Source organism: Ovis aries, chromosome 10, assembly GCF_016772045.2.
Source record: "Ovis aries strain OAR_USU_Benz2616 breed Rambouillet chromosome 10, ARS-UI_Ramb_v3.0, whole genome shotgun sequence".
Taxonomy (NCBI): Eukaryota; Metazoa; Chordata; class Mammalia; order Artiodactyla; family Bovidae; genus Ovis; species Ovis aries.
This window is the reverse complement of record NC_056063.1, coordinates 15,730,379-15,755,807: the sequence shown is the minus strand read 5'-3', so window position 1 is coordinate 15,755,807 and position 25,429 is coordinate 15,730,379. Positions and strand designations below refer to the sequence as shown.

General features: G+C 41.2%; 1 protein-coding gene across 3 annotated transcripts in view; it reads right to left on the bottom strand.

Annotated features, from left to right (window-relative positions):
* The window catches only part of GTF2F2 (general transcription factor IIF subunit 2), a 136,737-nt gene that overhangs the window by 39,402 nt on the left and 71,906 nt on the right, over positions 1-25,429 (bottom strand). The gene's annotated exons all lie outside the window — the stretch shown is intronic.

The window sequence follows — 25,429 nt, the reverse complement described above, 5'->3', positions numbered from 1 at the left end:
CTAAATACATAAAACACTATCTGGTTCAAATCAAGTCTAGGTTTTTTATAGCTGGTCTTAGAACAAAGGCAAAAAGCTGAGCATATAGGAAAACCTTTTCTAAAACAAGGTGTGGGCAGAAACAGTCCTGATGCTTTATGGATCCAGACTCTGTGTCATTTTACTTGCATTGCTAATGCTACTTAAGAGAAGCTTTACCTTTTAGTCACTTATAGTTTTTAACTCCTATAAAACATTAGGGATATCAGGCTATTCTTCATGTAGCTCCTATTAGTCAGAGAATGACTATTATGGGCCCCAAACAAACGTATAAAAATATTTTCTGCGTCATCAACATGCATGGATGATACAAGTTATTACAGAGGCTATTTATGTGGACCAAATCCATTTTATTTTGCTAAACTGTTTATATGATGATCCGAGTCATTAATTTTTGTAAATGTTGCTTTGACAGACATTCTGAATGAGGCTGAAGAGCAGTTACGGAAACAAACCCTTGCTTTATTTCTCCCTTTGTGGTAACAGTTTTATACCAAGCTCTTTCCCCCGGATCCCTCCAGTGTTGCTAGCTGAAGGTGAGGGTGAAGTCTGTGCCCATGGAACGTCCGCAGGGAACATGCTCAGATGTCTGCCTTGGTGTGCATCTGTGCTCAGCCGCGTCTGACTCTTGGCGACCCCACGGACTGCAGCCTGCCAGGCTACTCTGTCCGTGGAATTTTCCAGGCAAGAGACTGGAGTGGGCTGCCACTTTCTTCTCCAGGGGATCTTCCTGACTCAGGGATCAAATCCACATCTCCCGTCTGCACTGGCAGGTGGATTCTTTACCATGGGGCCACCAGGGAAGCCTTTAGGGCCCTCCAGTGCTGCTAGCTGAAGGTGAGGGTAAAGTCAGTGTCCACGGAAAAATCCAGGGTAACATTCTTAGACAGCAACTTTGGTCTCCTAGTGGAATTCATTCAGTAATTGAGTTGGGCAGGAAAAAGTGAAAAAAAAAAAAAAAAGTATGTACGTATACGTACACATATATATTTGAATGAACACATTCTAAAATATGCTGGTGCTTCTTCAGGTTCAATATTCAGAGCCAAGAAAGAAATTAGTCAGAATTTGTTGAGTCTGCTGTATTTTTATACAGATCAAGATGATAACTAAAGGGAAGTGGGCACCTGTGGGTTTCATTTATTCACATATGAGGTAAGGGTTAAAGTATGGAGTGTGAAATGAACTTGGTGGTTTTAAGTGAGCTTTTACATTTTCTATAACAGATGGTACAGCAATAATTTTTTATCATTTAAGATGAGATCAGATTCTTGAAACTGTGAATTCTATCACAACAGGCTACACTGTCTTGTCCAAATAATGTGTATTAGAGAATGTGTATTTTCTGCAAGGTGCATGTTTTCACTATGTGAAATCTGAAGAAAACACATTTTAAAAATGAAAACAGATTTATGTAACTGTTAGCTTCAGTAGTGACTGAAGGAACTTAGAGTGGGTGTGTAGGAGGGGAAATAAATGAGGTAATGCAGTTCAAAGAGGCTGACCTAACAGAAATCTGACAATAAAAGACTGGGAAATTACTGTGATAAGTACTTTCCCATTTTCATATTTATTATACTGCAACTTGAATACTTACAACCAGAATTATTTAAGATGGTTTAAAGCTAAGCATCCAAGATCGTCAAACAGCCCCAACTGCTAACCTTGGCTCTCTTTTACTCCTAAAATTATTTAGGTTAGGGATTAAGTAAGCTGCTTATGATGATAGACACAGCATTTCTCTAGCCAGTCCCTGTGATATATACTGCAAGTATGAATCATTTTTCCAAATTAAAGTGTCTATGATCCTATGACTATGTGATGGGTGCCAAGAGAATACAACAGTGGAATCAAACAACTTCTATTCAGCAAATTTTAAAATATCGTTCTGCAAATTTCCAGTTGCTTCTGAGGAAAAATCAGAAATATTAGCTGCATATCATGTCAAGCTGTAAGAAGCTACCCAGGCAGACACAAACCAAGATACTGTTGCTATGGAGACTAAGCAACTCAAGCAAATGGCTACTTCATTAGAGACTCCATGAAACTATAAATGCTGGATGAGGGATATCTGGCAGGATGTGGCCATCAGTGTGGGCTGGGATTCAGAGAGAATTTCTGAAAATATAAGATAACTTTTAACACGCTGTTTTGGCAACCTCTGAAAAATTAAAAAGTGAGAGTAACTAGAACCAAATGAAAGCTGGGGGAAAATGAGAAGAGTGGTCAGGTTCAAGAATATCTGTTTAGGACCAGCTGTGGTGACCCTGACATTGATCCGAAAAAGTGAGGGTCATTTAGACTACCATATAAGATGCCAAAGGGAGAAAGGAGTCCCTATTGAATCACTGCTTCAGACTTTCCGCTGTGAATGGGGTTTGAGGCCATATGGTCTCACTCTCTCTCCATCAAGAAAGTGAATAGAAAGGAGTTAAAGAATATTTCTGCCTATGTTTCAACTTTGAAGAATTTAAACTTTACATCCAAGAATGACAATAAAAGCTGGATATGAACTTCTGTAACACAGCCACAAAAGATTAATGCTAAAATCAGACTTATCTCAAAGAATTTAAATCATTTAGCATTTCACATATTCTTACGCTAATCTTCTAAAAACAAAGGCTACATACTAAAAAACCCCAATGTTTCTGTCTTTTCTTTACAGTGCCTCTAAGAACTTTTAACTGACACTATATAGGAATTAAATATAAAAATGTGCTTCTATTTTTTATGTTCAGTTCAGTTCAGTTGCTCAGTCGTGTCCGACTCTTTGCAGCACGCCAGGCCTCCCTGTCCATCACCAACTCCTGGAGTTCACTCAGATTCACGTTCATCGAGTCAGTGATGCCATCCAGCCATCTCATCCTCTGTCGTCCCCTTCTCCTCCTGCCCCCAATCCCTCCCAGCATCAGAGTCTTTTCCAATGAGTCAACTCTTCGCATGAGGTGGCCAAAGTATTGGAGTTTCAGCTTTAGCATCTTTGCTTCCAAAGAAATCCCAGGGCTGATCTCCTTCAGAATGGACTGGTTGGATCTCCTTGCAGTCCAAGGGACTCTCAAGAGTCTTCTCCAACATCACAGTTCAAAAGCATCAATTCTTTGGCACTCAGCTTTCTTCACAGTCCAACTCTCACATCCATACATGACCACTGGAAAAACCACAGCCTTGACTAGACGGACCTTAGTCGGCAAAGTAATGTCTCTGCTTTTGAATATGCTATCTAGGTTGGTCATAGTGATATGTTATATAAATTTATCATATTAAGTTTATTACAAAAATGATGTTAGTTATATCCTGACTTTTTAAAAATTAATTTTTAAAAATTGAAGTATAGTTGATGTACAATTTAAGTTACAGGTATACAATATGCTGATTCACAGTTTTTAAAGGTTACACTCCATTTACAGTTATTACAAAATATTGGGTATATCCCCCTGTCACACAACATACCCCTGTAGCTTATTTTATACTAAATAGTTTGTATCTCTTACTCCCATCTCTACATTGCCCCTTCCCCTTCCCCATGAATAACCCCTAGTCTGTTCTCTATATCTGTTTCTTTTTTTGTTATATTCACTAGTTTGTCATACTTCTTAGATTCCATATAAGTGATATCAAAAAGTATTTGTCTTTCTCTGCCTTATTTCACTGAGTATAATACCCTCCAAGTGCTTCCAGGCTGCTGCAAATGACAGATTTTCCTTCTTGTTTATGGCTGACTTCTAGTAAATTCGAGGTAATGCTATGCTTGTGTTTGTCCTTGTTTTGACTGGTATAAACGTCCAAGTGTAAAAGCCACATTTACAGGACACCTCGATTTATCTTGATTTCAACCAGGACTTTCTAATCCTGTCCTCTTTAGCCCAGTGACTTGTGCCCATTACTCCCCAGAAGACAGATGCCCTTCCTTCCCATTTGAATGGCTTTTTCATCAGCATTGCTCAAGACACACAAATGAGATTGGAATCACATTGTTATGCCAAATCAAAGCTACCAGGAGTCAGCTGTTAAACATGGGGCCTACAGCAAATGAATCACTGTAAAATCAAGGCTGATTCTGGCTGCAATACAGAGAATGAAGCAGGGTAAGGAGAGACTGGAATCAGGGAGAACAAAGATGGGATGAAGAGAAGCTGTGCAGTACCAGTGAGTGGAGGGGCAGAGCAGCATGTGAGTACAGTAAGTGAACCTGTGACAGTGAATTCTAGAGGGTTCTGCAGACCTAACATAAGCAAGGCCTGGTGTCAGGTACTGGAGGAGAAACCAACCTGAAAAGGCCACCAGCTGTTAGAAGAGTAGGCAAGACCGTGCGTGTGTGCTAAGCTGCTTAATCGTGTCTGACTCTCTGAGACCCCATGGACTGTGGCCCACCAGGCTCCTCCATGGGATTCTCCAGGCCAGAATACTGGAGTGGGTTGGATGGAACTCTCACGGCTCTTCCGTCTCCTGGCAGGCAGGCTCTTTATCACTAGTGCCCCTTGGCAGGACGGACTGCTACTGAGACAGAAGAGCCTCTAGAACGTCTGAGGACCCCGTGGCATCTGCCACCTTATTTTCTATACCCACTCCTCCTCTTCTGCTTGGCAAACTCCTTCCTGGGCCACTGCCTCCCCGGCAAAGCCAGCCCTCACTCAGAGGTGGCTCTCTGCCTCCCCTGTTCTTTACTGATGGCTCACAGTTCTCACTGGAGCCTGGTGGTTCTCCCTGCAAGGCGAGTGCTGTAAGCACTGTACTAAAGGAAAAGCAATCTAATGTTACTCAATTACATTCCACCTAATACATTCAGAGTGTCTATTACCTGTCAGGGACCATGGTAACTACTGAACTGCACTCCTTGAAAGTTCATTAGCAAAAACTATAACAGAAATTGTCAATGAAAGCAAATGAAGGCAAGATTATCAGTAAGAAACCTGACTCAAGCAAAGGTTTTGTGATACTGTTTTTAACGTGTAACTGACATACAATATACAATAGACTGCAGGTACTTGAAATGTACAATTTGATGAGTTTTTACATATGCACATACTTATGAAACCATGTGATACCTGTTTCAGAAAAAATCACCCAGCTTTACAACCTAGGTTCCTCCACGCTGAATTCTTTTTTCCCCCGTAAGAATCAATAAATTCAAACTGAATCATTTTTTAAAAAGTTGTCTATTTCTGATCAACAATATTAGGAACTTAAGAACATAGAGATTTTATTATTTTATATAAAGCTGCTGCTGCTAAGTCACTTCAGTCGTGTCTGACTCTGTGGGACCCCATAGATGGCAGCCCACCAGGCTCCCCTGTCCCTGGGATTCTCCAGGCAAGAACACTGGAGTGGGTTGCCACTTCCTTCTCCAATGCATGAAAGTGAAAAGTGAAAGCGAAGCCGCTCAGTTGTGTCCGACTCTTCAGGACCCCATAGTCTGCAGCCTACCAGGCTCCTCTGTCCATGGGATTTTCCAGGCACAAGTACTGGAGTGGGGTGCCACTGCCTTCTCTGTATATAAAGCTAATGAAATATTTTTAAAATGTCAGTATACATTTGCAGGCAATGTAACTCTACACTTAAAAAGAAACAGAAACAACTGAACAATGACAGACTAGAAGGGATACAAATACACAGAAGTAGCTTTCTTATATTCCAGCCACATATTTTTTAAGGGAAATGAAGTTACACTAGCAACAAAAATACAAGCACATGGGGCAACCCTTACCAAAAGTGTTCCACTCTATATGAAGAAAATTACACATTGTTACTGACAGTATAAGGAAGGCCTGAATAAATGGAGAGAACTACTGTGTTTCTGTGTGGGAAGATTATGCTAAGAAGCTAATTTTTCCCAAATAATTTTATAGGTTTAAAATAAAAATGTATTGGAATTTTTTAATTTGGAAAAAAACTGTTCTAAAACTGACATGGAAGGCAGAGCAGGTAAGAATTAAGAAAAACATTTTCAGGGACATAGTAATAATTAAACTTAAAAATTTTTGCACAGAAAAGAAGCTGTAAGCAAAACAAAAAGACAACCTATAGACTGGGAGAATGTATTTGCAAATGATGTGATGAACAAGGGATTATTTCCAACGTATGCAAACAGCTCGTACAACTTAATTTTAAAAAAATCAAATAATCAAAAAACAGAACACCTAAACAGATATTTCTCCAAAGAAGAAATACAGAGGGCCAATGGGCACATGAAAAAAAGCTCAACACTGCTAGTTATTCGAGAAATGCAAATCAAAACTACCTAGAAGTATCACTTCACACCAGTCAGAGTGGCCATCATTAAACAGTCTACAAATAATAAATGCTGGAGAGAGTGTAGAGAAAAGGGAATCCTCCTACACTGTTGGTGGGAATATAAATTGGTGCAGCCACTATAGAGAACAGTATGGAGGATCTTTAAAAAACTAAAAATAGAGTTACCATATCATCCCGCAATCCCAGTCCTGGGCATACATTCTGAGAAAACTTAATTCTAAAGATACATGCACTCCAATGTTCACCGCAGCACTATTTGTGGTAACTGAGACATAGGTGAAGAAGCAACCTAACTGTCCATCAAGAGATGAATGGATCAGGCAGATGTGGTATACAGACACAATGAAATACTACTCAGCCATAAAAAATGAAATAATGCCACTTGCAGCCACACGGATGGATCTAGAATTTATCACACTCAGTAAGCCAGACAGAGAAAGACATACATCATATGGTACTACCTATCTGTGGAACCTAAAAACAGGATACAGATGAACTTATTTACAAAACAGGAAGAGACACACGGGCAGAAAACAAACTCTGGTTATCAAAGGGGAAAGGGGAGGGGGTGGGAGGAGGGATAAATTATGAGGCTGAGAGTGACACATCAAACTACCAAACAGAAAACAGAAAAACAGCAAAAACCTATGGTATAGGGCAGGAAACTGTATTCAGCGTTTTGTAATAACCTATGAGGGAAGAGAATCTTAACATGTGTGCAAGCATATATATACACACACACAAAATCTGAAACATCGTGCTGTACACCTGAAACACGATACTGTAAATCAATTATAATATATATATATAAACGTGTATGTGTGTGTATATGATATACAACATATATCATATATATGTTATCTGAGTCACTGTGCTGTACACCTGAAACATGACACTGTAAATCAACTATATATATATATATAAAACGTGCATGTGTGTGTGTGTATATAGATATATATGAAATCTGAATCACCATGCTGTATACCTGAAACATGCCACTGTAAATCAACTACACTATATATAACATGTGTGTATATATAACATGTATAACGTGTGTATATGAAATCTGAATCACCATGCTGTATACCTGAAACATGATACTGTAAATCAACTACACTATATATAACATGTGTGTATGTGTGTATATATAATATATATATAATATCTGAATCACCATGCTGTACATCTGAAACACGATATTGTAAATCAACTGGACTTCTCTGGTGGCTCAGACGGTAAAGCATCTGTCTACAATGTGGGAGATCCGGGTTCGATTCCTGGGTCGGGAAGATCCCCTGGAAAAGGAAATGGCAATGCACTCCAGTACTATTGCCTGAAAAATCCCATGGACAGAGGAGCTTGGTAGGCTACAGTCCATGGGGTCGCAAAGAGTCGGACACGACTGAGCGACTTCACTTCACTTTCATACTTCAGCTAAAAAAAAAAAGTCTCTCCTAGACATCCAGATCCTCTCTCTGAAGGCAACTACTGATCCAATTTCTCACATACACTTCAAGATGCATTCCACTTGATCATGACACTTGATTTCTAAAGAAGCTGTTGGGTAGAAATGCTTTGTCTGTACTCTACCACTCTAATAGCTTATCTTTGGGAGACAGCTTGTCATAGGTCAATGTCATTGTCATGGAAAAGATTAATTGTTGGTGAGGTTTAATAGACAAGAAATCACCCTGCTGCTGCTGCTGCTGCTAAGTCACTTCAGTCGTGTCCGACTCTGTGCGACCCCATTTAATCATTGTTTCCAGTAATTTTATCTCAACATAAAGGTACAAAGTAGAAACACAGGCCAGTGATTTAAAAAATAAGACTCTTTAGATTAGATTACAGATGAAATATTGATCAGATTAAACACAGAAACATATTGTTTTGCCTGCGTATCATCTGAAGACTGTACACACCTCCTTGTGAAGAACTCCTCATCAGCCACACTAGATTTGTCAAAATGTGTTCTCAGGACCACTTACGTTAGAATCATCGGGTTGCCTAATAATGATGCGTATTTGTACTCCCAACTCAAGACCTACTGAGACAAGAACTCTGGAGACTGGGCCCTGGGATCAATGTTTTTAACAAAGTTCCCAGGTGATCTGCAAATACTGGTTAAAAGTTTGGGAGTGACTGGGTACCACATAAGCCTCTTAAACACAGAAACCCTGTTTTCCTTATTCATTTTAGGCCTCCTACCGAGGACAATGCCTGACAAAGTACATATCCCGTTATGTATGCTGCAGATTTATTGAAGGTACACTGGCCTTAACTGCAGAGTATCTTGTTATGTTGTCAGTGCTTGACTGATTTTGAAACTGCAAGCTTCCTCCATGATAGAAATCTGATTAAAGAATAGAGAAACAAGCTTTGGAAATCAACAGCTTTTTGAGTTCATTAAACTGTATGACTCAGTCTCATGGCAAAGCACTTGGAAAGATGTCAGGAAATTTAATTAGCAATACTTTATTATATATCTGAGTTTCAGATAGATAGTACAGTGTACAAAGGGCCAAGTGATCAAAGGAAGGGTTCCAAAATGAGATATTCTACGTATTTTTCTGTTTTGTGATTAACTAAACAGAATGATATCTGACCTAACTAGTACCAGCAAAGAAGCAAAAAGAGCATCTCAGCAACCAAAACAGATGTCACAAGGCCAAATATGACAGCTCTGGGCACTTGACTCACAGGTGAGACCATCAGACCTTCACTCATAGTCGATTTGATCTTCTTTTACACACATCAGTCATCCTAATAGAATTTTAAAACTGGTTTCCAAGCTCACAGGAAATTAAAAACACTAAATCAGATCAAAGAGAGGGGCTGTAGCTGACAGTAACACAATCAACACGACAAAATGATAGCTGCTAAGAGGGAAGTGAAGAACTATATAAAATAATCAGAAGAATTCACAAAATACAATACTCTGTGGCCATCCTGTGAAAAGGTAAAGGACCCACTCTTCTCGATGGTTTCTGGAGGCAGCTACCACATAACTCAAAGATAGGCATTTATGAGGGAAAACAAGTTAGAGTAGGCTAAATTATGTTCCCAATAAACTTTGTGCATGAGGTATGGATACAGGTATCATGTGTAAAATAACTAGAATTATTCATTAAAACTAAGTAAAATTCTTTTTTTTAAATCACAAACTTTTAAAAAGAATTCAGAGATAGCTATTTGGAAAAGTATTAGAAACAACCCATTCATCTGTGGAGTTCCAGGAAAAAAGAGATGTGAGTGCTAATACTAAGAGGTAATTTTCAAAACCAAATGTCCTAGAAAAAAATAATTTGGTATCTCTTTATTGACATGGTCAGTGGTAGTTAGCCCTATTTTCTATATCTGAAGAGCTCTATAGTGTATACCCTTTCATTTAGTCACCACTTAGAAGCCACATGGGGATTATTTCTGGAAAAGTCCAGGGTTCTGTATTCTACAAATTATTTTCATCTTGAAAAATATTTTACAAAAAAGACTTTAAATTTATATTACAAAAAAATAGTGCTACGGAAATGCACTAAAGATAACTCAACTAGAAGTATAAGCCCCTAGTAATTTAATGAGCTGCGATAAAATGCCATATGGCATTCAATGTAATTGTGTAATAAGCGCTGAAAATTCTGTGAACCATAGCATTTGGTCACCACCACACCCACCCCCTCCAAAACTGGTGTGTGTACCAGACAGTACTGGGAAACAACAGATTTGTAAATTAAATTTAAATATTTCACAATAAAGCTTCCTAAAGTGTGTGTGTTTCTTCTATACAGTAGCGTCGTTCTGGACCACGCAGTTAGGCTTTTTAGGAGCGAGAAGATAGAGTGTGGTTCATAAAGTAGAGTTGGTGCTTTTCTTTTGAAACTACACAAGAATGTTGCGTATCAGAGGACAAGTTTTCTAAAGTGAGCAATTCAAGGGCAGGGAAAATGTCTTACCTTTTTGTTCCTGGGTGTCTGGTATATAATAGGTGTCCAGTGTTCACACAATAAATGGTTTTACATAAACCTGTGAAGCTTGAGCTGTGAACCCTTTTGTGTTACAATGTAAAACACTGATTCTGAGGGGGAAGCTGTTGAACTTCACTTTCAACAGCTAATAGCACCTTTAACTTCCTGTCCAAGCTATGGAGCATACAGAATGTGTCATACCAAAGACATGCTATTTTAAAGAAAAAAAAAAACTTCAGATTTTAAAATTAACTTTGGAATATCTATAAATTAAACATAAATTAATTCAATTTTATGAGAATTCAACAAATAAAAAAGTATTAGAGCTTAAAAAGGAAAAACACTGTTAACCTAAAATTTCCAAAATGTAAGAGGCTAAAGACTATGAAATATCCATGCAACGAATAATTATTGAACATTATCCTGTGGCAAGTGCTATGCTAGGTGACAAGGATATCGTCAATAAGTCATAACTAAGAGTTAATAAAGATGGTGTAGAGTAGTAAGTGCTGAGGATACAATAAAACTGGGTAACGACGCAGTAAGTAACAGGAGGCGGCGTTACTGCTTCGCCTAGGAGTGGCCAAGACTCATCTGAGGAGGTGACATGCGACCTGGCACACTGGAAGGAGGACGATCCTTAAAGAGCTGGTGAAAGACGCTAGGGCTCAAAGAGCCCTCAAAGAGGACTGTTCTTGCTCTGAGGGACAAGAAAGTGGCCACTGGGGGCTGCCTAGGGAATGATAGGGGAGTATGGTGGAACAAGAGGCTGAAGAAGCTCCAGGATCAGATCACATCGAGTTTGGAAGGCCAGAGCGTGGAGGATTCCTGTAAATTCTAAGCGGGGGAAATGGTATGACCTGACCTACTCTGATGACTCTGAGTGCCATGTGAGGAATTGTCTATAGGGGGCAGCAGGGAGCCGTTAGTTAGGAGGCATTTGCTATCATGGAAGGAAGGTCAGCTTCACTAGCAAGTGCCCTGTGCAGTCACACTTGTCTTGCACTTAAGGGCCTTGCACTTGACAATACAATGCTGTTACCATTCTGCAATTCTTAATAATTTATGAGCAAGGGGTACTGTAGTTCCATTTTGCAACAGGCCTTGCAAATTAGGTGAAAGTGTTGGTCACTCAGTTGGGTCCAACTCTTTGTGACCCCATGGACTGTAGCCCGCCAGGCTCCTCTGTCCATGGAACTCTCCTTCTAAGAAGACTGGAGTGGGTTGCCATGTCCTCCTCCAGGGGATCTTCCCAGCTGAGGGACTGAATCCAGGTCTCCTGCATTGCAGGTACATCCTTTACAGTCTGAGCCACCAGGGAAGCAATTAGGTAGTCAGCCCTAAACACAGGTGAAGAAGGCAGAACAACGAAGCAGCAGGGCTCATACGCAGCAGGTCAGTGAACGGTGCTGGTACAGCTGGTAGACCCTGATAACGGACTGCATGTTCCTGTCAAAAGAGCGCTCAAGGACAAGTCCCAGGTGTTTTGCCCGAGTAACTGAGTGGAAATGGTGAAGACGGGAGAAGACTGCGTTAGGGCTGGGAGGGTGGGTGAAAACCAAGAATCCAATTTCTGGCCTGTGAAGCTGAGATGCTGTTAGATATCCAAGTGGCAATATCAAGGGGAATGCTGTACATGTATGGGTGTGAAGGTCAGGAGACAGGTCTGGGATGGAGATACAAATTCTGGAGTTCCTGTGTTATAAATGTTTAAAGGGGACAGGATCAGTCAGTAAGATAATGTAGGAAGGGAAGAGTTAAAGAGAGAAGCAGGAGCTACAAAGACTCCTAGTTTTTCCAGTAGTCAAGTATGGACGTGAGAGTTGGTCCATAAAGAAAGCTGAGTGCTGAAGAATTGATGCTTTTGAATGGTGGTGTTGGAGAAGACTCTTGAGAGTCCCTTGGACTGCAAAGAGATGAAACCAATCCATCCTAAAGGAGATCAGTCCTGAATATTCATTGGAAGGTCTGATGCTGAAGCTGAAGCTCCAGTACTCTGGCCACCTGATGAGAAGAACTGACTCATTGGAAAAGACCCTGATGCTGGGAAAGACAGAAGGCAGGAGGAGAAGGGGACGACAGAGGATGAGATGGTTGGATGGCATTACTGACTCAACGGACATGAGTTTGAGCAAGCTCTGGGAGCTGGTGATGGACAGAGAAACCTGGCATGCTGCAGTCCTTGCAGTCTCAAAGAGTTGGACATGACTGAGCGACTGAACTCAACTGAAGGCCAAGTGAGGACAGTGCCAAGGACAGAGCTATGAAGGAGACCTCCGGGTGAAATATGCTTGATTAGTGATTCACTGATTACCTGCTTGTTCAGTGTAACACTGAAACACCCTACAGTCAGCCCTCTGTCTAATCTGCCAGGCTGATTCATGTTTCCTAAAACACTCCTATTGACTGATCTCAAAATCACACTGTGCCCTTCCACTTAGAATCTCTCCCTCCCTGTCTTCACCTAGGCAAACTCTCTGATTCCTTTCTCTTAACTTCACCAAATTAATATTTTCTGAAACCTGATATTTACTGCCTGTGTCGACCTCTCTTATTATATACAATCATATAATCTAAATTATTATTTAGTACCCATTTATGATCCACTTCCCAAAATGCATAAGCTCTGGTCACTGTATGTTACACTGCTGAGTATATATATACTGGATGCTCAGTAAGTTTCTGTTGAGCAAATGAGTAATAACTAATGCTTTGTAGCTATGAGATATGGGGAAGTGACAAGAGTAGAAAACTTACCCTGCAGGCAGCAGCATGTCTCACAGTGATCAGAGTCCTAGGCAGCCTGTGAGACAATACCTAAGTCCCATTCCTTCCTTTCTTCATCCCACAAATATTCGCTGTGCACCTACTAGGTGCCAGGTGCTCTTCTAGTCATTAGAGACACACCAGTGAATAAAGCAGACAAAAAGCTCTGCCCTCATGGAACTACATTTTAGTGGGAATACCATTCATTGGCATATTTTTGTTTGGTATAAGCTTACATCGTTCTCCCGTTTTTTCCCATCTGTCTACTGTTGTTTGGTTTGAAAAGTTTCTGTGTGAACATTATTATTACCCATTTCATCTTTTCAGTTTTCCTCAAATACAGAACATATTATAAGAGAAGAGTTTCAGACATTCAGTGGTCTTCAAAGTCTCACACACACACACACACACATCAGTATATACAGTACATGACAACTATAATACCAGGGTATATTAGAGAAAACTAGATTTTAAAAATAGCTCAACTACTAGTTCATCAGAACTACTCAAAGTACTATAAATTTCACATAAATATCATAAAAGTAAAATAATAAACTCCACAGACACAAAATCACTTAATATTCTACCTCTCTCCTACAGATACATGGGGCTTTAAAATTCAATTAACTTATACTAGCAACGTTCAGTGTTAAGTTTCAGGATCTGAAATCAGATAAAAAAATCTAAACTGAAACAATGAAGCAACTTTATATCTCATATATAAATACATAAATGTTAATCTAATATATAATGAAACAGAACGATGGTACTAACAATACTATTAATAATTTACTCCAAGGGACATCAATGCAATGATCACCCAGAACAAGAGAGTAAAGAAAGAGAACAAGCTCCGTGAAAGAAAGAGGACAAGCTCCGTTTCCTTTCCTACTGATAAGCCAGGCAACGTTTTGAAACAATCAAGGCCAGGAGAGTCAGCCTGCCATCTAACACACTGGAATCAATTAGATCTTGGTTCAGACTCTAGAGCTTGGGTAAACCACAACTTCTCTATGACTCAATAGTCTCATTTCTGAAAATGGAAATAAGACATAAAAAAAAAGACATTAAAATAAACATCTAATTTACGAAGCCATTTAAGAGTCTGTGATCCCTAAAATTGTTTCCCCTAAGCAATTTCTTATAAATTTGCAAACAATATCTTTTCTTCCTCTACATATAAATTGAAGATTCTTAAAAAAAATATCCAAGCTTTTTTTTTTTTTTTAAATAAAAACAATGTATCTCATGGCAACTGCATTAGACTCTTCAAGCAACAGAGAAAATATATGGATGTTCATGAGTCCAGTTTTCTTGTACTTTGATTGACAAACTACTAAGAATATTTAAAGCCCAATCATCCCAAAATTTAGACTAGTTCTTCCTAGTAGTAAGTTAAAGGCTTGATTATCATTATTCCTACCAATTCAATGAACTAAATGGGAGCCTTGTTCCTTAAATAAAGGCACACGTGGTATCTTTCCTTCGTTTTCAAAAAGTTCAGGGAATCACAAACCGAGAGTTGAAAATCCAGTGCCTTCAAGGATCAGGCAAGCAACTTAAACTTCAGATCAGTTGTAGGAAAATAGGACATGGAGGCCTGCAGCAAAACAGAAAAGTAGAGCTCCTTCCCAGCTTCATCTGTTTAGTGTGTACAGTGGTTCTGCACATTTACACCAGAGACAGCGAAGACTTGTCTAATTACTATAGCAATTTTCTGGCAGATGGTAGTAATGGCGTATTTAACAAAATATATAAATTACCATGATTCCTGACAGATACAAATAAAAACACTTGAGGAAGGATCACCTTTAAAATTTTGTACACGGCACCATATGGACTAGAGGTGGTCCCTATTCTACCTAAGACCATTTGGCTTTTTTGCGGTCAAAATTCAGCAGCAAGTGATAAATTCTCAGAACAGATCTCCAACAAATACAGCCAGGTCAGATCTACCCACTGGAGCCAGGAAGCAGAGATGGTTATTCTGGAGGTTAAGTCCCCTTGACAAATGAAAAGGACTACTCAATGTGTGTACTGCGCCAACCTATAAATGGTATAATTTCAATGATTTCACTTCCTCATGAAAAAAAAAGAAAAGACTCCCTACTCAAATACCTTCAACAGGTAACCTGATGGCTATTATTTCACATTTAGTAAGAAAAGGTTTAAAATCAAATGCCCAGTTTGACTTATGCCCGTTCATTCTTCAAATGTATTCAGAATTGATAGAAGAAAAAAGATCAGAACAGGATAAAAAGCAGATGCCTAAAGATAGTATTACTAAGAAGAAAAGAAATGAAGAAAGGAGATGCTGAGATAATAAAGATAAACTTTCCATACTTCACAGTTTTGCCTAAGGTTTAGCCCTGTTGATTTTCAACTGTGAGTGAACAAAGAGAAATTGTGTACTGAGGTATTTTTATCCTGCAAAGCTGTGAAGCTTTGTAGAAACAGCACCACATGCCAATACTGTTTCTCAGGACCTATAATTTGAATCTTAAATACAGCTAAATGCATTTTTAAAAGAGTAGTCATCCTGGAGAGATTCATTAATCAAGGTAAACTGCAAATTCTTAACTTGAAGACGCTGACTTTTGGTCAATTACTCTACTAGCTTTTTATTGAACATCAAGTTGCTGGAACAAAGATGAATGAGCTCATAGTCCCTGCCCTCAAGGAGCTCACTATCTGGTAGAGATGTAAACAGAAACAGCAAAAGTAAAATGAAAAGAGAAATGCGATTAGTGGTTTCCTAGCAAATGCAGAGCATCACAGGAACTTGGTGGAGATGATGCTTTGATCCTGTGTGGGGAGAAATGGCTGGAGAGGTTTACAGCTGAGCTGAGTCTGAAAGGATGAACAGGGGGGTGGCAAGCAGGAAAGCACGAAGGCGCACTGCAGACAGGCGGACAGGCGAGAGCTCAGGGAAGACGGGAAGCGGCTGGTTTTGCACTAGTGCACACTTGAGCAGGAATGGCAGCAGAGTACGAAGGGGTCAGAAGCCTGAGGAACCAAGAGAGCAGGCAGAAGAGGCGGGGAACTCCAAAGACAAGCGATGTCCAGGGAGAGAGAACAGTACCCAGATGATGAAAAAATATTCCTCTCCTCCTCCAGCCTTAAGGTAAAAACATCCGAGGACTTGAAAGAAGGAAATTATATAAAATCTTTGTTGCTTAATTATGCCAATGGTTTAATTATGTACATGTATATGCGTGTGTGTGTATCCATATATACACATATATACTCCCAGCAACTTTTTACAATCATTTGGAAATCCTATTTCATCAAAATACTAAGCCTTCAGGAGCAGTCTACACCTCAAGGGCTGTGGGGACACCTGCTATGGCTTTTCAGAGGGAAAGGGACCATGTTTACCATTAATTTCCCTAAGAAGCTTGCTTGCACCACACCGCATTCTTCATGAGGACCTGTGGCGGCCTTTTAAAAAACTCTGGATAAAACACCATGACTAGCTTTTCATGGTACTTCTATCCCACTGGTATTTTTGCAAGTTTACTACCCCTATCTATTAATACCTTTTAAAATTATTGTATTAACACTTCAATGAAGACATCCAGCTTCTTTCACATAATCCTTCACTCTTAAGTGATAATTAAAAAGGAGCAGTTCAAGGAGAAAGGATGTGAGAACAGGGCATGCTTACAGCCAAGCAAGCTAACTGCCTTCTTGGGTGAGCTCTTTAAGACTTCCAGTCCCGCAGTCCTTCAAAAAATCTTTGATGAAGAAGACTTACAGGGTGCCTCAGGAGAGCCATCAGCCAAAGCATCACTGCAGGAGGGGATGATAAGATTTCCAAAGGCAACTTAGGAAATTTTCAAGATTAGTATCCTTTATAGTTTTCATAAAGATTCTCAACATCTAGTAGAATATTTACACACTGCAACTCCAGGGCTTTCAGATCTATACACGATGGTGGGCACATTAAGGAGTCCTTGAGGGGAAGAAAAGGGTAGATGAAGATTGTGCAGAGAAAGCGAACTCAGATCCCTGGGTCTGAATCTGGATAATATCTAGGAACATCTAAACCACTACTTTACAGATTTTGTTTTGAAAAGAGGATTATTACCACGAACTCTCTTAAAAAAAAAAAACCTTCACATTCTTTTTCTCAGCTCTAGCTCTCTTTCTGCTCTATTTCCAATTTAAACTTGATTAAACTAATTTATCTACCTCAGGGCAGGAATTCAAAAAGAATCTTTGTGTGCAAGTCTCTTTTTATCATGAGAACTAAAGACAAACCAATATGGGTTGGGAATATCTCTGGGACAGAAGTACTTACTCAGGTAAGTCATAAACATAATAGTTAATATTTACTGAGTACTCTGTGTCAGACACATCATATATTATATAGTGCTATTTAATCATTATCACAACCCTGACATAAACGCCATTATCATATTTTACAAAATATGAGGCAACGAAGGCACAGAATGGCCATGTACTTCGCCGAAGATCAGTCAGCCAGTCACTGGGGAAGCCAGTCTCTGAAACCACGCAGTGAGACCCCAGAGCCTGACCTCTCACCCATCTCACCCTATTAAGGCTTCTTCATAGGTACAGAGTTGCTTTCTAATAAAAATCTGGACCTCCTCACGAGAGAGATGGTCATTCCTCAAAAGGAAGCAACGAAGGATGCGAACATCCTGGATGAGTGTTTCTGACAGAAGGTGCTTTTTCTGCAAAAACAGTTTTGCTGTTGATCTGATGATGACCTCCCCAGGCCCTGCCCTGCCCCAGCCCCTCCGTAGGGAGCAGCAGCCACGTGTTCCGGATGTGACTGACCCTCCCTCCTATACATGTCCACAGGTGGGCTCGAAGCCTTAGTCCACGCTTCCCATCTTCACTGACACATTTACTGGTTCCAGGATAAACTCAGAATCCATGTTGGCCCATGGAAGGAAGTGAAGGGTTGGTTGAAGACACAGTCACTTAGCTCCTGGGGCTTCATAATGAAAAAAGAGGCAGATAATCCTGGGAGCTGCAAGTGGCTGTCTTGCTACCAAGAGAAAGGTCAGTCTGAAAACAGGGGAGCTGGAGGAAAATGGGCCCCCAAACTCAGAACAGAGCTGAAACTCTGGTGACACTGAGAACTCCTGAGTAAAGCTGCAGCTAAATGCACAGTGCCACTGGGTTCACTTCATGTGGGCCAACAAACGTCTTTTATTTTTAAGCGAGTTGGCGTTGGATTTTCTGACACTTACAAATGCAAGCATCTAACTAGTTTACTAACCATTAACCTCAATATTTGTCAAAGCCTCTGTTCAATAAAATGTGCTTCAGATAAGATCACCAGAAAGCTAACATCCAATACTATTATTTCCCTGGTCATAAAATTATCTTTATTGAACTCTGAGTTACTTCTATGATCTCAATTTTTATTAACAAGTAACTGTTTTACTATAAAACTGATTTTAGTTTATTATTCATTTTACTCTGTAAGAAACTTTATATACAAATTTACATTAATATTATGTAAACATACATTTAAACATGAAAAGAACATGGTCATATGCCCAACTTTGTGTGGCTACTGGGACTCACATCAAGCTTATGTTCAGCCATAGCTGAACATTCTAGATTTTGTGGTATTTGTTTCTTAATTGCCAGAACTTTCATTATTTGACTCTTCAGGTTCTTGTTTTAAAGTTGGCATTTTAATTTATCCACAGTAAGGGTCATTTTACATCCGAGTTTATCTGGGACAGTTTACACTGTTGTCTCAGTGTGGCTTTCTCTCTAGTTAGGCCTACCTTCCTTCTTAAAAGTATTCTGTTTTACATGAAAAGATGCTCAACATCACTCATTATCAGAGAAATGCAAATCAAAACCACAATAAGGTACCATCTCACACCAGTCAGAATGGCTTCTATCAAAAAGTCTACAAACAATAAATGCTGGAGAGGGTGCAAAGAAAAAGGAACCCTCTTACACTGTTGGTGGGAGTGCAAACAAGCACAGCCACTAAGGAGAACAGTGCGGAGATTCCTTAAAAAGCTGGAAACAGAACTGCCATACGACCCAGCAATCCCACTGCTGGGCATATACACCGAGGAAACCAGAATTGAAAGAGACACGTGTACCCCAATGTTCATCGCAGCACTATTTACAACAGCCAGGACATGGAAGCAACCTAGAAGTCCACTGGCAGACGAATGGATGAGAAAGCTGTGGTACATGTGCACAATGGAGTATTACTCAGCCATTAAAAAGAATACATCTGAATCAGTTCTAATGAGGTGGATGAAACTGGAGCCTATTATACAGAGTGAAGTAAGCCAGAAAGAAAAACACCGATACGGTATACTAACGCATATATATGGAATTTAGAAAGATGGTAACAATGACTCTATATGCAAGACAGCAAAAGAGACACAGATGTAAAGAACAGATTTTCGACTCTGTGGGAGAAAGCAAGGGTGGGATGATTTGAGAGAACAGCATTGAAACATGTGTATTACCATATGTGAAACAGATCACCAGTCCAAGTTCGATGCATGAAACAGGGCACTCAAAGCTGGTGCACTGGGACAACCCAGGGGGATGGGATGGGGAGGGGGTTGAGAGGAGGGTTCAGGATAGGGGACACATGTACACCCATGGCTGATTCATGCCAATGTCTGGCAGAAACCACCACAATATTTTAAAGTAATTAGCCTCTAATTAAAATACATAGATTAATTTTAAAAAATATTCTTTTCCCCTCAGGGCTGTTGCGAGGAGGTGAGATACAGTCCCCAGAGCAGATCTACTGAGTGAGAGGGTCCTTTCTGCTTGCCTCATAACAAGACAAGGCAGATACAGCGGATGCGTTCTCCCTGGGAGAGAATCACAGCTTGCTCCCTGCTGTTCGGAGTCTTAGCACAGGAATGAAGCCCCTCTGCAACCAGTGCTCTGCTCCCAGAGGGAGAGGCTTTTCTTGTCAGGTTTTTTAAGAAAACCCACAAAACAATGAAAGAATTAAAAACAAAAACTTTTGAGACAAGGATTTTTAGCTGCATTAGTGACATAAACATGCAGAAGTTAAACAAAGAAGCTGAATGCTGCTGACTTTCATGTCTCTGTACCTAGTTTCGCCTTCCCTTTTATTTCAATCCTTTTCAACCCAACAAATACTTCTAGCTATCTTTTATTTGTAAAGTACTATGCTAAGTGCTGAACATACAAGAAGGAAAGGAGGAAGGGAAAGCGGACAGGAAAGGAAGAAAAACAAAGCTCTCATTCGCTGTTCTTACGAAGTCTGTGATGTAGAAGATGCAAGCATGCACACCTCAGCAGCAGACGTCTGCACACTACCAGCGAAGGAGAACAGAATGCGGGAGCACAGCAAAGGGCGGGGGCAGAGCCTGCTTGGACTGGGGAGTGGAAGACACGAGCTTTCTCGGGGTGACACCTGGGCTGCTTTTAAAGGCTCCCGGCAGAAGGCAGCTACGGCATTCTAGGTAAAGGGCACAGCATGTTACACAGGCATAAAATGTACGGGGGCCTAGTGCATCTGGGAAACAACTCTAGTGTGCTGTGACTGCCAGGCATCTAGGTAAAGGAGACGAGCTGAAAATGAAGCCAGCAAGTGAGACAAGAGCCAGATGACCAGAAACGCCTGAATGTCATTCAAGGGCAGGCAGACAGAAGGCCTGACTTGCCGAGCGGCTCAGTGGTAAAGAGTCTGCCTGCCAATGCAGAAGGCACGGTTTGACCCCTGATCTGGGAAGGTCCCACGTGACTCTGAGCAACTAAGCCTGGGAGCCACAGCTACTGAGCCCATGTGCTGCAGCTCCTGAAGCCCGAGGGCCCTAGAGCCCGCGCTGTGCAACGGGAGAAGCCTCCGCAATGAGAAGCCTGTGCACCGCAAACCGAGCGTAGCCCCGCTCGCCGCATCTAGGGAAAAGCCCACAGGACAGCAAAGACGCAGTACAGCCAAAAAAAAGGAAACAGAAGGCCCTAAAAACCCTGGGTCAATGTGTGAAAGTCCAGCACAGGACATCGGAAACACTGAGTGCTGATTCTGCTCTCAGACACTTCCGCGCTGACAGCACCCACATCTGGCCACCCGTCTTCCCACTTGACATCAACAGAGGCACCACGCTTCTATTCCTCCCTCACTGCACTGTCAGTATCTTTAGATAATCCTCTCTGTGTGTTTTCATGAGGTTCAAAGATGGAAAGCTCTCTAGAGCAAGAAGAGTATCTAGTGATTTTTTTTTTTTCTAAAACTGAGTCTTAACTTAGTGATCACAGTAAGTAAGTAAGTAAGTGAAGTCGCTCAGCTGTATCTGACTGCGACCCCATGGACTGCAGCCCACCAGGCTCCTCCTGTCTGTGGGATTTTCCAGGCAAGAATACTGGAGTGGGGTGCCATTTTCTTCTCCAGTGATCACAGAAGGAATCTGAAAATGTTGACTAATGATAAACAAAATACATGAGCTACAACTTAAGGCTGAGATTACTCTGTTTTGGTAATTTACCCACTGGTACTCTTCCTAGTCTTCCCTGGTGCCTCAGACAGTAGAGCGTCTGCCTACAATGCGGGAGACCCGGGTTCGATCCCTGGGTCGGGACGATTCCCTGGAGAAGGAAATGGCAACCCACTCCAGCACTCTTGCCTGGATGGAGGAGCCTGGTGGCCTACAGTCCATGGGGTCGCAAAGAGTCGGACACGACTGAGCGACCTCACTATGCTATGCCCACTCTTCCTAAGTACTTCTTGCTTCTTTAACTTTTTACATAAATTGTCAATCAGATTGCAATTCTAAGGGCGTCTCTACCCCTCTGCCTTCATGAGCACATTACACAGGGTGGCAGAGAGCTAGCCTGAGCCTCAGAGCAGGACGTGCATTTGGCCACAAGAGCCACTACGATCAGTCTGGGCCCGGAGAAAGCCCCTGTCCCACAACTCAGGAAGTCTGAGATGAGCTTATCAAGTCCTGCCGACTCTACCTCCACACATCCTCAAATGTAGCCTCTCATCTCCCTTCGGCCTAGAGTCACCGTGTTTAGTCATTCCGACGCTTTGTACCTGGACTATGACGCCAGCCTCTCACTTCCTTCCCTGGTCTCATGCTCTGCACCATGGCCAGAACGCACGCGTGCGTGCTCACTCACTCGGTCGTGTCCGGCTCGTTGCAACCCCATGGACTGTAGCCCTCCAGGTTCCTCTGTCCATGGGAATTTTCCAGGCAAGAAAACTGGAGTGGGTTGCCATGTCCCCCTCCAGGAACCTTCCCAACCCAAGAACTGAACCCGAGTCTCCTACGTCTCCTGCACTGGCAGGCATTCTTTACCTCTGTGCCACCTGGGAACCCATGGCTAGAAGGACCCTTCTAAAAACACATTCCCTTCACTTACTATCCAGATTAAAATTCTTCAGTGCCTCCTTAACAGCAACAGCACACCAAGTCCAAACTTCTTACCACAGCACATATGACTCTTTAACAAGTTGTCTAACAAGCATAAGAGACTCTTTAATTGTCTCTCCTGCCATTTATTCACTCAACACATATTTCCTGTTTACCTACTACATGTCACGAACTATTCTAGACACTCAGGGTGTATGTCTGTGTACGTACGAGTGAACAAAAAGCACGTATACATAAAACAAAAAGCAAACTATGGGAGCTTAAACTGCTCTGGGGCAGAGTTGGCAATACATACAGTAAGTAAATTACATTAGGTAATACGTGCTATACACAAGCACAGAGTGGTCAGGGCGGGCCTTATTGACAAGAGGCTTGCCAGAGGTGAGGAAGCGAGCCATGGAGCTATCTAGAAAAAGCATGCTCCAGGCAGGAAAGACCGTACAATGCAAAGGCCTCACATGGAAGTGTGCCTGTGCTCGTGGGCTGTTAGGAGATCAGTGCGGATGGAGCAGATGAGCAAGGGGAGGGAGAGAGCAGGTTCAGATGAGGAGAAGGGGAAGAGAAGGGTGGGCAGGCCATGGAGGTCCCTGCAGACAACTGCAAGGACTTGGGTTTTATTCTGAGTAACATGGGAAGCACTGCAAGTGACAGGTGAGCACAGGAATGGCGCGACTCGACAGGTTTTACAAGAACTGTTCTGGCCGCCGTGCTGCCAGCAGACAGCAGTGGGGCAAGGCAGAAGCAGGAACTCTGCTAGGAGGCTCTGGCCGTGATCCAGGTGAGACACAGAGGCAGATCATGTCAGAAATGATCAGATGGCAGATGTGTAATATTCGGAAGGTACGCTCAGGAAGATTTTTCTGACACATTGGATGTGAGGTGGGAGAGAGGAGTCAAAAATGTAACCAGGGCTTTTGGACTAAGAAAATGGGAGGACAGACTGGCATGAGCTCAGAGCAGGTTTGAGGGGGCAAGACTGGGAGTTCAGTTTTTGACATCTTTGAAACATGTCAACTGGACTTCCCAGCAGGCTTTTGGATATTTAAGCTCAGAGTTCAAAAAAGGGCTGGAGCTTTTTTTTTTTTTTTTAAACATTAAAATTTTTTTGGCTGTACTGGGTCCCCACTGTGGTGCACAGGCTCTTTCTTGGTTGCTGTGGGCCAAGTTTTCTCCAGTTGCAGTGTGTGGGGGCTACTCTCTAGGAGTGGTATGAGGGCTTCGCACTGCAGTCTTCTCTTGTTGAGAGCATGGGCTCTAGGGCATGCAGGCTTAGTAATTGTGGTGCATGGGCTCAGCTGACTTGTGGCAAGTGGGATCTTAGTTCCCTGGCCAGGGATCAGACCCACGTACCCCACTGTGGCAGGCAGATCCCCAACCACCGAGCCCCCATGCAAGTCCCTAAGGCTGCAGCTTCTGTTTGCTCTGATTGGAAAAAACCCCACATTCCAGGCTTGTAGAACCACACACAGGTCCCTACACGGGTCCCCGAAGTTTCCCCAGGTCTCTGTGTCTGCCTGTCTGTCTAAAGTGTTCTTGCTCCCATGTTTTCCCACTTGGTCAAAAAAAGTCTCAGCCTTCAAGAGTTATGTCATAGAGCATCTATTTATGAAACTCACATGATTATCATCTCCTGAATTACCCTGTTTCCTTAAGTCACTGACGAAACTGAACTATATGATAGCTGGTCTTTCAGCATACTCCAAAAAGCTGAACAATTTTAATGTCTTCTTTGGTAAGGAAAAAGCAGCCGTTTCATAACACAGCAGGTCACTTGCCTGATCTGATCACCAGAAATCTTTAGAAACTTTTAAAGAAAATTAAGACCACAGAAAAATATTTGGGCAAAGAGCTGAGTAATCAAATTTTGCATTTTCCAAGTTCAGTAGTTATTTGAAGAAGATAAATTCTCAAAAAGACTTGTATTACATAATAAACTGTATAGGCTAAAAACAAAGAGAAACATCTGCCTGTGTTCCAAAGTTATTTACTGTTATAAAAAATTTTCATTTTGATTGTCATCCTTTCCCTTGCCCTGGGGAGGCATTGAAATTAGAAGAGTTATTGGACAAGAAAACTAGTCTCTGTTTCACTCCCAAGAGACAGACATCCTATCTAATTGAGAGGGGTGGGGCAGGGGAGTTTAAAAGATGTGAAATTGAGAGCTGATCCAGTTCAATATCCAGTTCAATATCCAATGAGGATATTCAGAGGGGCTGTGGCTGCCTCTTGGAAGTGTGAGTCCAACTACCAGTTCAGTGCAGCTACAACCTTCTAAAATGTAGGCACCATGACGGCAGAGATTTTCTTTCGTTTTGTTCACACTATTTCACATAGTTAAGTACAGGGTAAATTAAAAAACGTGTAATTCAAGACTATATGGGGGATTGAAATACATTCAATATAAACTATAAAATAAGTACAATGCATTTCTTCCAAGTTTAAAAAATTGTTGACTCTTTGAAAGTCACAAAATTTGAAGTACCAAGAATTTGCAATCATAACCTTTAAGTATGAATTACAAAAGGGTAATAACCACGTCCAAAAGTGTGGAGGAGGGACACCAAAGCAAAATCTCTAACCAGGCAATGGTTTATAAAAGTTCTTTGTAGATTAAGAAAAGAGGATGGTACTCTAGCAACTAGTTATACTTGCTTTTTAGTGTATAGTATTTTAAATACACATTCATCATGGGAAAATTATAGCCCTTGAAAATAAAATGGTGCAAAGATCTTGTAACATGTCTTTAGAGAATCAAGATTTACAAGGACAACTAGAAAAAGACATTTAAAAATTTTGATTCCCCCAAATTAACAGCCTAGGTTCTGAAAGTTCCCTTACTGAAGAAACTTTTTGAGTTCAGTTTTAATGTATCTGACATTGTATCAGTTTCAGGTATACGAAGTAATGGTTCAGCCAAGTGTACACACTGAAAAAGGATCACCATGGTAAGTCTCACTTCCGACAGCATAGATGAAAAAAATTTTTTTTTCTTGCGATGAGATCTTTTGGGATCTCTTCTCTCAGCAACTTTCAAAT